This window comes from Myiozetetes cayanensis, unplaced genomic scaffold (genome assembly GCF_022539395.1).
Source record: "Myiozetetes cayanensis isolate MyiCay16 unplaced genomic scaffold, myiCay2020 scf5-8, whole genome shotgun sequence".
In the NCBI taxonomy this organism is placed as follows: Eukaryota; Metazoa; Chordata; class Aves; order Passeriformes; family Tyrannidae; genus Myiozetetes; species Myiozetetes cayanensis.
The window spans coordinates 10,297,426-10,313,783 of NW_026087742.1; the positions used below are offsets into that span (position 1 = coordinate 10,297,426).

General features: G+C 38.3%; 1 protein-coding gene across 6 annotated transcripts in view; it reads right to left on the reverse strand.

Moving 5' to 3' along the window:
• NRIP1 (nuclear receptor interacting protein 1) overlaps positions 1-16,358 on the reverse strand; it is a 75,927-nt gene that overhangs the window by 57,931 nt on the left and 1,638 nt on the right. For all 6 annotated transcript variants that reach the window (XM_050333791.1, XM_050333790.1, XM_050333794.1 and 3 more), the window contains exon 2: positions 11,011-11,095. The gene's annotated coding sequence lies outside the window, so the exon portion shown is untranslated. The remainder of the gene's footprint in view (positions 1-11,010; positions 11,096-16,358) is intronic.

The window sequence follows — 16,358 nt, forward strand, 5'->3', positions numbered from 1 at the left end:
CCAACTTTCACCAAAAAAAGGAGAGTATAACAGCATACCTGCCTTCATCCTCTTACGCTTGACAGTATCTCTAACAGAATAAACCCACAACAGACTTTACAGTATAAGTACACATAACTAAAGCTTCTGGCAGTTTTCTCTTTACTAGATATAATACAACTTTTACAGCTTTAGCTATGCCAGTTCACAAATGTGACAATTTTAACCAAAGTCTGTTTATATACTTTTATTTAGAATGGTCTTGTACCTGAAAGCTTGTATACATCAGACATCATTTTGAGAGGAAACAGAGACTTCAGTTCAGAGACTTCAGACAACCACTGATGTCACTGTGAACTATTAAGTAGTAAGTTGCTTTAGACTAAGCCAGTCCTTCCTATTCCGCTTACAAACAGGTGGGAAAAATGATGTAATGGTGATTAAAGGGGGGGGGAAAGGAATTTACTTTACATAAGATAACCAGTGGGCAATTCCTGTGGACCAAAATTCAAGCTGACATTAGTTCAGAGATCTGTTATTTACATGTGCAGTCCCAAGGCATGGTAAGCACTGCTTCTAAACTGAGAGGAAGCTGTGCCCACAGACCACAGGGTATCAAAATATTCAGCACTGGTCAAATCCAACAGGAGACAAATCTCCTGGTTGTATAATGGTCACTGAGCTCCTCCAACAAACCACTTACACATTTCCACAAGTGTTCTCTACAGACTACACAGGAGCAACCTGCAAAGACTAAACAGCACACACAAAGTAACCAAGGGGAGCTAATAAAGGCATACTGAAGATATTACAATTTTCTCGTCTCTTCTGTGATCTTATTTTAGTAATTATCAGTTATCTCTACATATCTAAAGCAAGTTACATGAAAATAACAAATACAGGAACACAGTGCTGGAGCACACCAGCACTAGTGCACATACGGGTAGTCAGAATTCAGGAAAGTAAGTTTATGAATTATGTTTGTATTTGCACATTTTTAATATAGTCTAGTGATTACATCAAAAACAAAAGTGATAAGGATATTTGTCCTTATCTTAATTAGTAAGGCTGTTTATGCAGGATGAAAGGTAAGCATGTGTTTGTTTCTCATCTCATTTTTATTTATTACAACTGAGGAGTGTTGCATTATTTGTACTTTTTAAATCATGAGAAGCCTCCAGACACAATTGTTGCAAAAATGGTACTTGGAAGAGACACATTAAGAAATCCTACCTTTAATCCATCCAAGGGAGACCAGTTCTACCCAGAAAAAGTAAGGCTCTCACCCATCAGAAAGATTTGAAAGCGTACCAAGAAAATACAGTTTTCCCTCCCCCCCTAAAATTTCTACAAGTAAATCTCATCACAAGTTCCATTACGTCATAGGATGGCCCTCGTCCCTAATTCTTCCAAACAACAACACATGAGGTCATTTGACTAGAGAATATAATGAGGCTTAATTAGAGAATATGAATCAGGATTAAAATCCAGCCAATCAAAAAAAAATAAAACCAAAACAAAACAAAAAACCACAACAGATCCCCAAAACCAAAAACACTCCAAAAGCCACATGGTATGTGCTTCAGCCCAGGGCAGAAGACAGGTGGTCAGAACTGAAAAAATGGTTCCCATCCATTATTTCCCTCCTAGTCTTCAGAGTATTTGATGTTCCTAGTATCACCAGCCCTACTATACTTGTTGTCACATGCTCTTCCCGTGGTCTTTCTCCAATCTACAGGTTTGATACTGCAACATTCAAAACTCTTTCAGTATCTTAAGTTATTTTCCTGAATTATTTAAACAATCACTGCTATTTCTACAATCCAGGACATCTTGTCAGAGTTCTCTGAACCCTGCAGATGATCTCCACGTGACATGGGCAAGTTTTTTAATTTAAAAAAAAAAAAAAATTAAAAAAATACACATAGAGTAGCTCCATCTCCAAGTAACTCTCTTTGCTCAGGAAGGAAGGGCAGCAGGTGAGGATCCAACTCACTCTGACTTATGCCATCCCCCTACAAGGAAGGGACCTTCTGCAGAGGGATGGAGGAGGTCACCACGGTCAGCAGCACCGCCATGGATAAACCTGACAAAGTCCACCTGCCACAGCACCAAGCAATAAGCTAACAAAAATTAGATCAGATAGCAGACCTACAAGTGTTTATAGCCCATGACTCAACTTTCCCTCCTGTACAGTGACCTTTACAGAGGACAGGAAAAGCAGACGAGCATGCTTATATGTTAAATTCATACAATCCATTATCCAAAAGAGTAACTGATATCTGAGGCTCTAAATCTACTTAGGAAGCAGAACAGCAGTGGCCTACGATATCCCCAAAAGGCCACAACAGAGGAAATTTGATTGTTTTTGTGCTCCTGGTATCTTGTGAAGCATGTGCCATTTTTCTCAAAAAATAACAACAAAGTCATAAGGTAGGAGACACAGAAATAGTGTGATCATCAGCACAAAGAGGATATTTTAAGACCTGCTTTAATGCTCAAGTTCAAGTTTTGCAGAGACAGAACAAAGCTGATATTTGCCTAGGCAAGACATCAGAGCTAGGGGAACCATACAGCACTGTAACCAGAAATACTCAGTATTACCCCAAAAACAGTGTCCAAATAGTGTTCATCTCCCCTGTCGCACATTAGAATACTCTGAAAACAAGACCAGAGCAGGGCAAGGCAAAAGTGAAATTGCCTGGAAAGCCTGAAGGGCACACTGAACAGACCCTTCTTCCATTAAGGAAATTCACAGCAGAAAATGACTAATGGTAATACTTGAGGTCCAGAAGATAAAGTTTGGCAAAGTGACCTTTTATGCATTTCAGATCAAAAACCAGTTTGGTCATATGCGTGCTGAGATAGCCTTGGGCATATGACAAACTAGCTTAAAAAAAAAAAAGTTTGTGAGCAAGCACTTAAGACAGCTGTGTTCAAGAGCTATATTCAAAAAACATGATCAAACTTTCATGTTTGCCATTGTAATCCAAGAGCCAGAGTTCAGTAAACAGTATATGTGATTCTACACAAGCTTGTTATCTTTCCATCTCAACAGTTAAACCCTATGTGAGGGAGTGCAAAGAGGTTACAAAATGCTATCAGCATAGTTTATTAAATGTTCCCTTTGCATTTATTCTGTAGCAAGATAAAACTTGAGGTAGCAGAGACTCATAAATACCAAAAGTTGAGAGGACTCAGGACTGATTCTTGAGAAATCATCTTGACCTCCAGAGGGCAAGGGGAAGTTTTTCTTCAAGAAATTTTGCACTCTTACATGGCCACTTTGAGCAGTTCGGAGCAGATTTGCTCTTTGTTAGCAAAGCAACAATGAATGGCAAAGGTCCATAGATTCTTCCCTTTTTTTCCATAAATAGGAGCCAAAGTAACAGATTAATGGGATTTTTCAGCTGGTTTTGCCTTTCTACCTCATAACCACACACCTCTAGCGATCCATTATTCAGGAAGTTCCAGGACTTTAACACGTGATCTTGGGATTCAGGTGAAATTTTGGCCTTAATGAAGTCAACAGCACCATTCCTTTCAATTTCCAAGGTGAAGGATTTCACACTTATCTGTGGTGTTCCACCTCCCCATCTGTAATGCCCTGGTCTCAAAGCCTCAAGCTTTACCAGGAGTTTTACGTTTATTTAGGTTCCCAATAGTTTGCCCACACTAAACTTTTGCAGAGTCCCAGTTCTTTGATACCTTGAATTCGTGCACAGAAAAAAAGCTATGCACTTTCTTCCCCAAGAGATTTCTTTTAATCTAGTGAGAAAATAGGTCTTTGGGCAAAAGGAGTAACATACAACATAACAACAACAACCAACCAAGGAGAGGATTCCACAAAAGCATTACATTTGATCATCCTACAACTTAAGGGAAATAGATAACTTAGAACTGATTAGGTGCTATCTTCTGAAAGCACCTTTAAATCACTTCAAGTTATAACTGTTATTATAAATTCAAGAAACATCAAGCTTTTGTCCTATCTGCACAATTCGGAAGCACAGAATAGGAGCTGAAACCTTCAGCTCTTACAAAAATGGGAGGGGAATTGTGCTCTTGAGTTTGAGTTATGGGGCATCTCCAAAAGCTAGAAACAGTCAAATGAGACCATTCCCTGAATTAATGAGTGTTTAAAGTATATTTTCATCATTGCACAGTTACTTTAGCACAGAAAAGTTGAGTAAGTAGAAGAAAGTTAGCTGCCTCAACAGAGAGGAGCCCATGTACTACGCCTGGTCAGATGAGAAAAAAATTATGAAAGCAACTACTCCGCAAAATAAGGCCAACAAAGCCAGCAGCCCTTGTTGCCCAAATGGTTCCAGAAGAGCTCTGAAGAAAGAGTTGTGTCCAAGTTTCACATAGGTTAGTGCTTCCCACCAAACTCATTCCAACACAGGACTGGCAGAACACCCTTGCTCGGACACCCCACCCCCTCAGAGGTGTCTGCTTCCCCATCTGGGAGCTACATTCCTATAAAAGTCATCACAAACAGGAGATGAAAAGGGTGTGTGGAAAAGTTTTTTGGGGGTCTTTTTGTTCTGTTTAACCCGACGCTCCTCATATACTCACCTTTTTGCCAACTACAAAAACTCCTGAGTGGAGAAAAAAAAACACCCCACACTCAGGCAAGTAATTTTTTTCCATAAACGATAAGCAAAACAACTAAAGTCAAACAAAGTTGAAGGCTACTGACAAGAAAATAGAGGCCTAGGTCCTGTTCTTTCTGCTGCCTGAGAAATGAAGGCAGAAACCAGTATCTTGATGTTCTTCCCTGCTGTTTTCTGCTGCTTTTTCACTGTATTTTGGCAGCAGTGGGAATAAAGACAAAAGCAGCACCAAAGAACAAAGTGTGAATCTAATTCGTGCAAAAATAGGGAGCTGGAACAAAAGACAGTAGAAGTGGATGGACTACTTATAGCAATTATTGTCAAATATTTTTGCACTTCCTTCCTTAATGTAGCTCCTTTAATACACAAAGACCTACAAATAGTTCTGAGAAATTCCCTTTGTAAAAGGAGGAGAAAGGAAAACTGTAATAAGACTATGCAATGAAGATAAATTTTCCCAATAATGCAAGCTACAGGAAACACATGGAGGTCAAATAAAACTATTATTTGCCTTTTCAAACACTATTTTCTTCAGCTGCTAAATAAAAACATTATGAAGCCATTTTACACAGTGAAATTTAACCTTATATTAACCTTCCATATTAAGTAAACAAACCTTTCTAGCCAATAAGCATCATTGTGAACTCTCCAAGATGATAAGCAATACCTTAATTACATTCATTTACATGACTTTGAAATTGTTCCAGACCAAAGTCGACAACTGCAAGGTCAAAGAGTATGGAAATCTAAAATAAGGAGAAATCCATAGTCGTCCAGTTCACACAAGCATGGTGCAGCATCCTTCCTAACCCAGTTTGCAAAGGGTCAGGGATACCAACCAAGTACTTGCCTTTTCATCAATTAAATTTAAAAAGCAAATCCTCTGAAACACCAAGGACTGAGAGGTTCCTTTTTTTTTCTTTGAAGACTTATCAAAGTTGAAAACAATGGACACTTCAGAATTGTTTTTAATGCCTAATTGCCAATTAAGCTGCATAAATCTTATGCAAATGTTTTATAATATTCTAACTGAAAAACACAACAAATATAATTTTGAAAAATGCATCCACATCACTAACAACTGCTGAATATTTGGTATAGAGCCATTATACTCTGCAATGCTAAACTGACTAGATCTGTTGAGATTTATCCTATGAGGGAAGTGGAACAATGGAAGAGAAGCCACCATACTGATTCCACATCACTGTACTTCATGAACTGCGCAGACTCACAGAGAAGTCCCAGCCCGATGAAAACCTGCTGCCTAGACTTACATTCTCATCAACAAGACTAGACTAAACCCTTAAGATATGGGGAGAAAATTCCCTGTGTTTAGTCCTAAGTACAACTTTTAGAGTGCTACGTGAAAATCTTTACTATTTGATTCATTCCACACTTCGAGTGGGAAATGCTAATATCACTCAAACAGCAATTATAAACTTTTAGCAGTGACTGTTGCAAGAAACTTGATGAAGCATATTCTACCCTGGAAGAGTAGAAAAGCAGACACAGAGTCCATCCCATTCCCAAGACATTAGATAATGGCTCAGGTATGATCAATAGCAATCAAATTAGCCAAAATAGAGCATACATGCAGGCTGCACTAATGGATCGTTTCAGGATTACATTTTGTGTATTGTAACAATGAAATTATTACAAATATACATATAGAAAAATCTAAAGTACGGCTTTTGGATTTAGGTAGTCCCGTATCAATGCACTGCAGCTGACAGTATTTTCTTTGTATTAAATTAGATAAATCTTCCTGCACCTTACTTTACTAGCCAAGCACTTTTTACACAACTCTCAAGCCAACAACCTTCTGCAATTTAACTATGATTTAGTGCAAGAGAAGCAATGAGTATTGTAAAATTTATGCTTGTTCACCTTCTCTCCCCACAGAGAAGGGCAAGACGTTTTTTCATGTAAATATGTATTAGATCCAAATCATTTAAATAGATATTATTCCATAGAGAACATGATGCTGCATATGCCCATTTCAGCTCCATGTTACTAAATAAACTGCAAGATAACAATGTTGCCTTGCTCATCCTAAAGGACACTGAAAATATTTCTAGGCATTTCAAACATAAGTAAAAGGAAAAGACTTTCACAAGAAAAAAAGAAAAACTAGGGTGGCTCTTACAAAGCTAGATAAGGTGAAGACAAGTTACTGACAAATTAGGAAATCTCTTCAGGAATAGGTCACAGCTGCTATAGCAAAAGTATAGCTCAGGTACATGGAGCAGTCTTGGCAGTATGAATAGCAAGTCATTACCATCTTCCACTTTTAAATGGAGCAAGGGAAAGATAATCATGTTTGCAAGGAGAAAAACCAAGAAACTTTAAACAGGTGACTAATTCTAAAAGTTAATGTAGGAATGTTAAATGCAAGGTGCCAAATGCTAATTTGTCTCTAATATGTCTCAGTTATATTTAGCTACAAGTGTCACTGCTTGAATGAAAGAGAACGAGAGAATAGGGGAAACTTAAACAATGTCTTTAAAAGAGAGCTTTAAGTGCTACTTTTAAGTGAGTGCATATATCTCACTGCTTTTCACAAAATATGACGGAAGTTAATCAGCATGTTACCACAAAATGCATGTTTAGTTAACAACTTATTTCTAAACCATGTATTTATTTAAAGTGAGGAAGACTGTCATTGGGCTTGAAGCTATCACATATCATTTGGGCCACAGTCAGTTATCTTACAATACAGTCTGACCTCTACTTGATTTTAAAATAGGATAATCACCTTCAACTATGTATGAACCTTGAACATTATCAAAACCAGTTTTATTGCATCAACGATTTATTAATAGTCTTGTATTAATAGTAATGTAACTTTGACTTTACAAAGTCATAAAGATGACGAGAAACACAGTCAAGGCTTACTGTGCTACCTATTTTATTTTAGGCTTCTAAGGCAACCTCATGACACAATCAGAAAGACTATCCTGAAAGTAAGAGCTCCAAAGAAAAAACAATAAGAATACTCATGTATTGCCCCAGTTCAACAACAGAGCAGGAAGGATACGGACAGCATAATGAGTTCAGACAAACACTGAAACCTTTCAAGTACCAAAATTCTCCTCTAGCCAACTGTGCTTGGACCTGGAAAACCTCTCGTGCTGAGACAGGTAACGTCTGGACAAGCGCAGAACAGCGACTGCTCTAAAGAAGAGGCGTGAGCCTCGCGCAGGAGTGCACTAAGCCACGTTCCCCTTCCAAGCAAAGCACTGCAAAACGCCCGAAGCCTACAGGCTCCCATTCAAAACAAACCTGACGAAGGAGGAAACGTTCCTCCCAGACCTTTCTGGTTCAAAACACTTGCCGCAGCAGCCCCGCCGCGCTCCCTGTGCTGCACAGTCACTTTTATAGCTGTTAGCCCCATTACACCACAGCCGACAGTTTAAACAAAGAGCAACTAAGAAAGTACAATATTCTATAACTGGCATTTACAGCATCGGCCTTGGACTTCTAATCTTTACCAGACGGGCACACAAATCAATCTATCAGCTCATAAAGGTATGCTTTTTAACCTCTAAAACAGATGGGATTGGCCAGAAACGTCTGGCATGTCAAACTGCTAATCACTGCTGCCCTTTGCACAAAATAACCCACTTAAGTTGAGGCATGGTTGCACTGTAACAGACATTAGTCTGTGGGAAACCCATTTAACTGTCACATACTCCCGCCACTCTTGCTCTCCCTTAATTAAGCCTAATGCCTTATGCTTTGACCTTTTGTTCTAGCCTATTAACCCTATCTAGTACAAGTTCAAATATGTTAAACTTAAAAGTTTGCTGTAAAATATTAAATGCCAAGCTAGAGAAAGAAGAAGGGACGCTTCTCTACCCTGCCAGTTAACAATTCCTCCACCAAATTTCCTAGGCAGACAAAATGGAAGAACTATGTTAGCCACCAATGATAAAATACATCCAAACACTAATCAGTTTCACAGCAAAAAAGTAGAGTTTCTTCTACTTGCATAGCCTACTTTTTCCTCTTCAGAGGAGAGAGGAGGGTGAGGAAAAAAAAAAAGTGAAACTTCTGTTTGCAACTTCATATCCTCAGGCTTCCAGGTTTTTATCCACCAAGAAAAGCACATGCTATCAGCCAAGATCATACTACACTCATTTGCTGTTCTCTGAAACCCATCATTAAAAATAAGACATAATTGGTTTACAGTGACCAATTTCTCCTCAATTAAAGGCTGCCTCTGCTAACCTTGCTCACACTGAGTCACCATCTTGTTCTTTTGACAAGATAGTTACACTTAATATTAGTTTTTAATTGTCATCTGTAGCTTCTCATGATTTGCATCTTTTGAAGTTCCTGAGACTTGCATAGACTTAAACAAGAACATAATTATAAACTTTAGCTCACTGACACACACTTTGCCTTTGATACAAGCTCAGCTTAAGCATGACTGCATTCCACCCCTCTCTCCCACTTCATGAAGGTTACACAGCATCAACAAGTCCAGCAGTTTGTTTCTAAAGCAGCACTCTTTTGCAGAAAGACCAGCCTAATAGAGACCAGCCTAATAAAAGACTAGAACTCTTGACTTAAAACAAGCAGTCTAATTCCAGTGACAAAAACAAACCTCTCATCAAGACATTATTAAAGCATTCCACATTAAAGCTATTTATGTGTGCAATGCAAACTTGGTATACCAACACAGGTATTCTACAATTGCTGCTTATAACCAATAAACAAACATACTCCCCACTCCAAAAAAACAACCAAGACATAGCACATAACTGTTTTCTAATGTTGGTTACAGAAACAGAAGATGGAACACAAACTCTGTCGGGATTACCAGCCATGTATACACTGATGTTTTCTCAAATCTTTAGCTTAACCACCTTAGTCACTAAGTTGAATGCTTGGTGCAACATCCTTGTTTATAGCTTAAGCTTCTGCAACTCTGACTAAACAGAACTGCTTTTAAACAGAGGCAACAATCTTGAAACAAAGCTTTGAACTACTTTAACCGTTTTTGAAGAAGTGAAAGATTTCTAAAAGCTTGTTGCCACAAAAGCCACTGTCTACTATGTTCTGTTTAAGCTGTGTAAGAGACCATCTGTTACTGATCAAAACAATCTCAAGTTTTAAGCAGCTAATTAATTAATTATGTTTTAATTCCAAAGTGCCTATCCCAGTGATTCTGAGACCAGCAAGTAACACAATTAACTTTTCTGTAAATACAATTGCTTAGACAACTAAGATGCACTACAGAAATGCTAGACTTCTTTTTTGAAAAGTCAAAGGGGAAATGTTATGGTGAAAAAAATGGACCTCATCTTAATTTCCCTTTATTTCAAAAACACTAATTCTGGATAAATCCAAATCACCTGGATTTAAAGAGCAAATATATTTCATAATGATTTCACTTTGCTCTATTCTTTTGTGTCGGAGATGCTCAAACTGCTACACAGACCAATGCTGTATTCAAATGAAGTCAAGCAACACAAGGATTTACTAAAAAAAGAGAAAAATATATCCTTGCATCTGCAATCTATATCATTACAACAGATATGCAAGAAGTTCTGCAGGCTGGGATTTGGAATGACTGCCTCCAGCTTCTAGACCTTCCCTACAAACACTCACAAAAGTTGCCACTGGAGGCAATGCAAATGAGTCCTAAGAGAGACCAGAAACAAAACAACAACTGCTTGTCAACCATTACATGCCCAAATTGTATTCTTTATGCTCATCAGCATTCTCAAGTTCTTAGGCACGCATGTAGGCCCACCGAGGACAGTGGGGCTACTCAAGTGAATAAAATTACTCACAAACCAAAGTGCATATACATAAGCAATCACTGGACAACACTCAGGGAATTCTTCCCTGGTATCAAAGAAAAATAGGATTTAGGAAATGGGAACCAAGGGAGCAGATCTGAACAAAATGACAGCGATGCTACATGTCTACAAGACACTGTAATGTAATATCTAATAATGATTTTACTGTGATGGTCCCTTGCTACAAAAGCTCAGTTTGGATCAGTTTTATTTAAAAAAATAAAGAGAGGGTAAGACAGTAAGTTTCTCTTAATCTTCTCTTTCACTCTGAAATTATATGTAAATCAAGTTCTTCACTGTTTAGCTGCTACCTCCCAAACAAGTAGGCTAAATCTTAAGGACTTACTAGCAAATTGCATACAAAAAGTTCAAACATTACAAAAATACTTATTTCTCTTTAATCAGCACACATTAAAAAAAAAAAAAAGGAAAAAAAAAGAAGTCTTATAGTAAAAGACAGGGATTAACTTGAAAATTTATCACTTCAAACACATATTATAATCCTAAACGGCTTATACATGGCACATGTCTGACAGCTTTGGCAAGACAAAGAAGAAACCCCAAAAACAAAGAGACAAGGTAAATAACCCACACAAATTATTTACCTTGAATGTGGTCCCATCAGGAAAGCTCTTCCTTCAGGAGTCCAAGGATGCATTAATTTTCTTCCTCAATGATTTCATGCTCGATCTGAAAATAAGAGCAGAAATGGCCCTATGAAAGTCTGCATAACGAGTTTTCCTACCTCCTATTGCCTCCGTGTACTTTCTTACTGTTGGTGTAACAGTAAGAAGTAACAACAAGCTTTATTTTGGTTAGTAAACACTGCAAATAATCATTTTATTTCAGAAAAAAAAAATGTAGTTCTGAACTTCAGAAATTAAAATCTTCCAAACAGAACCATCAGTGAAACCAGCAGAAACAACTCACATTGTCTAGACTTGTACTGACTAAGGGGACAGTACTTCTGCAAGAAAAAAATCACATTCAACTCTGAAAGCCACAGTCCTCTTTTTCTTCCTTTCATTCAAAAAACAGCTGTGACATGAAAGCCCTCCTTCCTATGTAGTGATTAGAGTTTAACACTTCAAACTTGCACCTATGATCATCAAAATAATTTTTTTTAAAAGACTCTGTTAATTTACATATACATAAGGAAAAGACAAGAGCACAGTAAAACAGGTGGGTGTAATGCTAAATGCCACAAAATTAGGTAGAAAAAATGGAACTGGTAGAAATTATATTTGTTTTTGAGACATAAGACTTAAATAGTGTATGACCCTATAATTAGAATATCTCATCCATCACAAGCACCACCTTAAAAATTCTCACCACTTCTCTATTTTTTTTAAGTGAAATTTCACTAAATGTTGCAAAATTCAGGTAGTCCAGATCAGTCTTACTTCTACTATTTCACCACTGTTGTTGTAATGAGCATCACTATTAAAGATTATGTTACACCTTCTGTCATTAAGTTACCACCCAAACAGCAAGTTTATTATGCATAAAGAGTAAAATTTAACTGCAATAAAATGTATTTTAAAAACAGTAAAATAAATACAACAGGCCTTCTCCACTCCTTAGCTGAACTTCCCCCCACTCCTCTTGCTTGGCAGAGGTAGACTTCCCCTCCTCATATCAACACCCTTAGCTTCTTTTCCCATAAAAAACGCATGCAAAAAAGCTTTTTAAGCACAGAATTACTCTAGCACCAAGGATGCCACAGGTGGGGACAGGTGCATAGGATGGAGGGGGCAGAGTGGGAATTTTGTGTGCACATCTCAGCACTTCCCCCTCCACAAAACCACTTGGGCTCAAGTTAGCTTAGAGAAAAACGTCAACTCTGACCACTGCAATGTGCCTGCTACCTGGGAAAAGAGATACAGGTGTTGATAGATGGGTCATCATCAAAAAAAACCAAACCCTATTCGAAGCTTTCAGGTACATGAACTAACAGCAGCATGCTGGACTACTGCCAGCATCAAGATGCAACAAAAGACACCTAACAATAGAGCCAATTAAGCTGAAAAATAAGTAAATACCCTGAAAAACTACATGCAGATACTATTTCAAATCCTTCTCCTATACACATCACAAAATCAAAAGACAATTTGCACTACAGAACAGTAGGCAAGCCTCAATATTTGTATTCAATTAGGGGGAAAAAAAAAGACATTTACCATTGCAGTCAAAATAAACAGAGAAATGTTGGGTAGAGGGATAATAAACATAGGTAATAAACACAGTTCAAAGCCTTCTAAACTCCATTTTGCTCAATGGGGAAATAAGCTGGAAGTGGAGTCTTTTGTGGCCAAAGGAAAATCAGGACAAGAGGCCCCACAGAGCAGAAGAAAGTAGCACTTCTAATAAAACATCCTGATCTTCTCAAGTCACCTTAATTTGAGAAAAATACTTAATTCCAGTATTGCTGTTCTATACTATAGACGTAGACAAAATATTTTTCACCACTGACAAGGGGGTGAATTTAAGCATTCCTTCTTCCAAGATTTCTACCTAGTAGGTAAAAACACAAAATAAAACACAAAAAACCCACCCCACACAGTATTACCATCAAGGTTCAATGTACAGACTGGCTTTGCTTTAGGTCAGCACCAAACAATCTTGTCTGTATTGTTCCAAGTGACTACAAAAGGTTTATGGAAGTTCAGAGAAAAGAGAACAAAAGAATTTATTATTTCTGGGGAGATTCCATATTCTTCAATAACATTTTAAAAATTAAGGAAAAGAAAAAAAGGCTTTTCTAGAATAATACTTTATTCCCAAGAACTTCACATATGGATTACTTAGTGCTTTGCACACCTTATAGCTTTTTGAATGTTGATTTGTTTTGCCTTATGAACTGCCAAAAGCAGGATAGTTGACGACACAAACAACTCCTACAAGACAATCTCCTGCGGCAAGAATGATCATTTCTTTCTACCTCTGAGGCAAGCCCTGCTTTCTACATCGCTGAAAAGGCCTTTTCTTCCCTTTCCCTCTCCATTTTCACAGTGGGATGGAGCACAGGGAAGAAGCAGAAAGCATGCAGCCATGAATCTTAAAGTTCAGTCTGAAACAAATCAGTGTCAGAGCAACATTACCAACTCAGGACCAATAAAAACAAAAATACTAGTCATATGTGAGCAAGACATACTGCTTGGACATATTTCAGCACAGAACTTCCTTAAGCGCTTTTTGAGACACATTAAATTCTCCCTTATTTGTTTTCAACTTACAGTTTCATCCAAGACTGAAATCCATTTTGCATCTGGCATCTGATCTCTCACGAGGACTCCCTCACAACCTCCTTTCTTAGAGGAGGAAGATCAACCCCTCAGAAGTCTTTCCCAACACCAAGTTTCTTTTCTACACTAAACTCAGCATCTTCAAAACCAGAAAGCAACAGAAGATCTGTAGCTTCTTCTTTTTATCTGATTTTGTCTATAAGCAAAACTGGTATTCCTCTGCTGAAGACAATGGTATTTCAGTGGTATGAAAACAGTTTCCCTAAAGACGGGGAATAAACAGGTGCAATGAGCTCCAATAACAATTTAAGTATGAGAAGACTATGCCAAAAGGGTTTGACCCAAGCTAAGATGTCTAGCAACTGCTTCTTCCCCTTTCTACACATGAATATTTATTTACGTGAGTTTTAGTTCCCATTCTCCTTCTTCAACCATCAAGCCAAGTGACCTGCAACAGACAGCCAAATAAATTACCAAATTAATTCTTTCAAGTGCTAAATAGGTCCTATAGCACTTCCAAGTATTTGAAATAAATAATCCAGAAACACTAAAGAGCAGGCAGTCATCCTTACCAAAAGGATCTCTCTGCCCACTTTTCCCAAGGCAGATCTTCCCACTGGGAAGTGCAGGAAAGTTTTCATGTGGTCACAGATGTCCACCCAAAGTGCTACCTGCCAACCACCGTATGCTGTTTTCTAACTCAGCATTTTCAAAACATAACCAGCGAAACCCTAACCCTGTAACATCCAAAAGCAATGCCACAAGCCTTTTAAATACTTTCCTCACAACTCTTTGCCCCAGGCAGGCCAGCACAGCTGGGTTACTGTCCTTATCGTTTTTGGCCTGTTGGCAGGAAGAGAGAGCAAACCACAAATGCTGTAACCATTAACCTTCTCGTCTTTAGGTTAAGGCTGTTTAGACAGAGTGTTAAGTTTATGCTTTTTATATTTTTTGTACATTTGTGCAGTCTTTCCCACGTTTTCCTCCTGTTCAGTACATTTCTGATTGCCGTGATTAAACCCCTCCTGAGCGGTAATGGTTTATACTTCAAAATTTGCACTTCTTGTCCCAAAATGGCATTCATCCTTTTTTAATCCACAGGACAGCTATCCTATTAATCCCACCTACTGCTCATCACCCAGCCCATCGTTCAACACATGGGAGATGAGCCAAGACCTGTCTTGCCTGCAGGCCCCATGCCTAGGAAGGGAGCCACCAAAGCCCCACTGGAAAAGGGTCTTGTGTTCCCACTCCAGGCACCCAGTTGGGAACCCAACACTCTCTCCAAGCTCTCTTCTGGATCCTCTCCACTCCCAAAACTTTCACAAGTAGGGAAAAAACCCAACCCATTTGGGTTTTGGGTTTAGGCAAGCTCTGAAGAGCTATTCTAAAATTAACAAAAAATATTATAGACCCAACGTATTCCCTGATAGCCCTGCAAAGTGGTGTCAAACACAGCCCTTGAGCAGGACAGCTGACTGGGGGAAATGCAACTCTTGGCTTTGCCTTGGGCAAGTTTATGCATGTGCTTGGCACAACACAAAACAGTTTATCTTTTAATACAGTAATGTCCTGCACTGTCCCTGGTAAAACTGACAGTGCTCTCACTGCTAACAATAAAGCTGGCATTATAGAAACCTTTTGCCAATGTTCAAAGCCAGAAAAATAAAGTTTGCTCTGAAGCGACAAAATAAGCTCCAAGCAAGCTTTTGTCAATTCTTTTAAACAATCACATATTAAGCAAAACTACAGACAAATACAATCACTATAAAGTTATTTCATGTTTGAGTTCTGTAACTTTCACTGAATCACTTTAAAAAAAAAATTCCTTGATGCCTTTTACAGAACAGATTTACCCCAAACACAGCTATCAAACACTGCAGGTGATACAACCAGCAATTAGATCACCCACTTAAGTTTACAATATAAAAACATTAGTTCACTTTTACTTCTTTATCAACATAGTTTTTATGACTACAATAAATTTTGGTTAGCACATCTTTTACTTTGGAAAAAAAAACAAATATGGGGAAAGAAAGAGCATGTTTTCATCTGGTAATTTTCTACCCTGAACCTAACAGGGGAAAAAAAAGAAATTGATCCAGTATGGTTTGGCATCTGACAGCATCTTGTATTCTGTGCATGCATGGCCTACAGAAATCTGAAAGCCATATCATTAGATAACCCAGGACCACAGGGCGGTCTCACAGCAGGTCAGATTTCACCCCTGCCCAAACCGTGCAGTCACTACTCGCTACCTCTTCCATCCCACTCAAAAGAACACATACACCCTTACATATGCATTTCACTCATTACTAACTTGCTGTCTTGCTTTGGAGTCCACGTCAACTTTATCTTGACAGACTGCTGATAGAACAACAAGTCAGACTTCTCAACCACAAGTTTGAGAAGACGGTCACCCCAGACAGCACAAACCCCGAACCTGACAGACATCATTCTGGATGGGAACTCTTGCTCTCCAAGATGTTAATTATTGCTGCCCATATAGTAACAATTACTCAAATACCATTAAATCTGATTTTAACGACAAGATATCCTCGGGTCAGAGAGCTTTTCTCATATAGCATCTTAATGTGTCACTCTCTCATGCGTTCAGTCAGCCCTAGAAACAGTAAATCTCATATGAGTATTAAAGAAAATGTTTTCTACCACTCGCTCAGAGATACACCGCCCTCTTTCCACAAGTG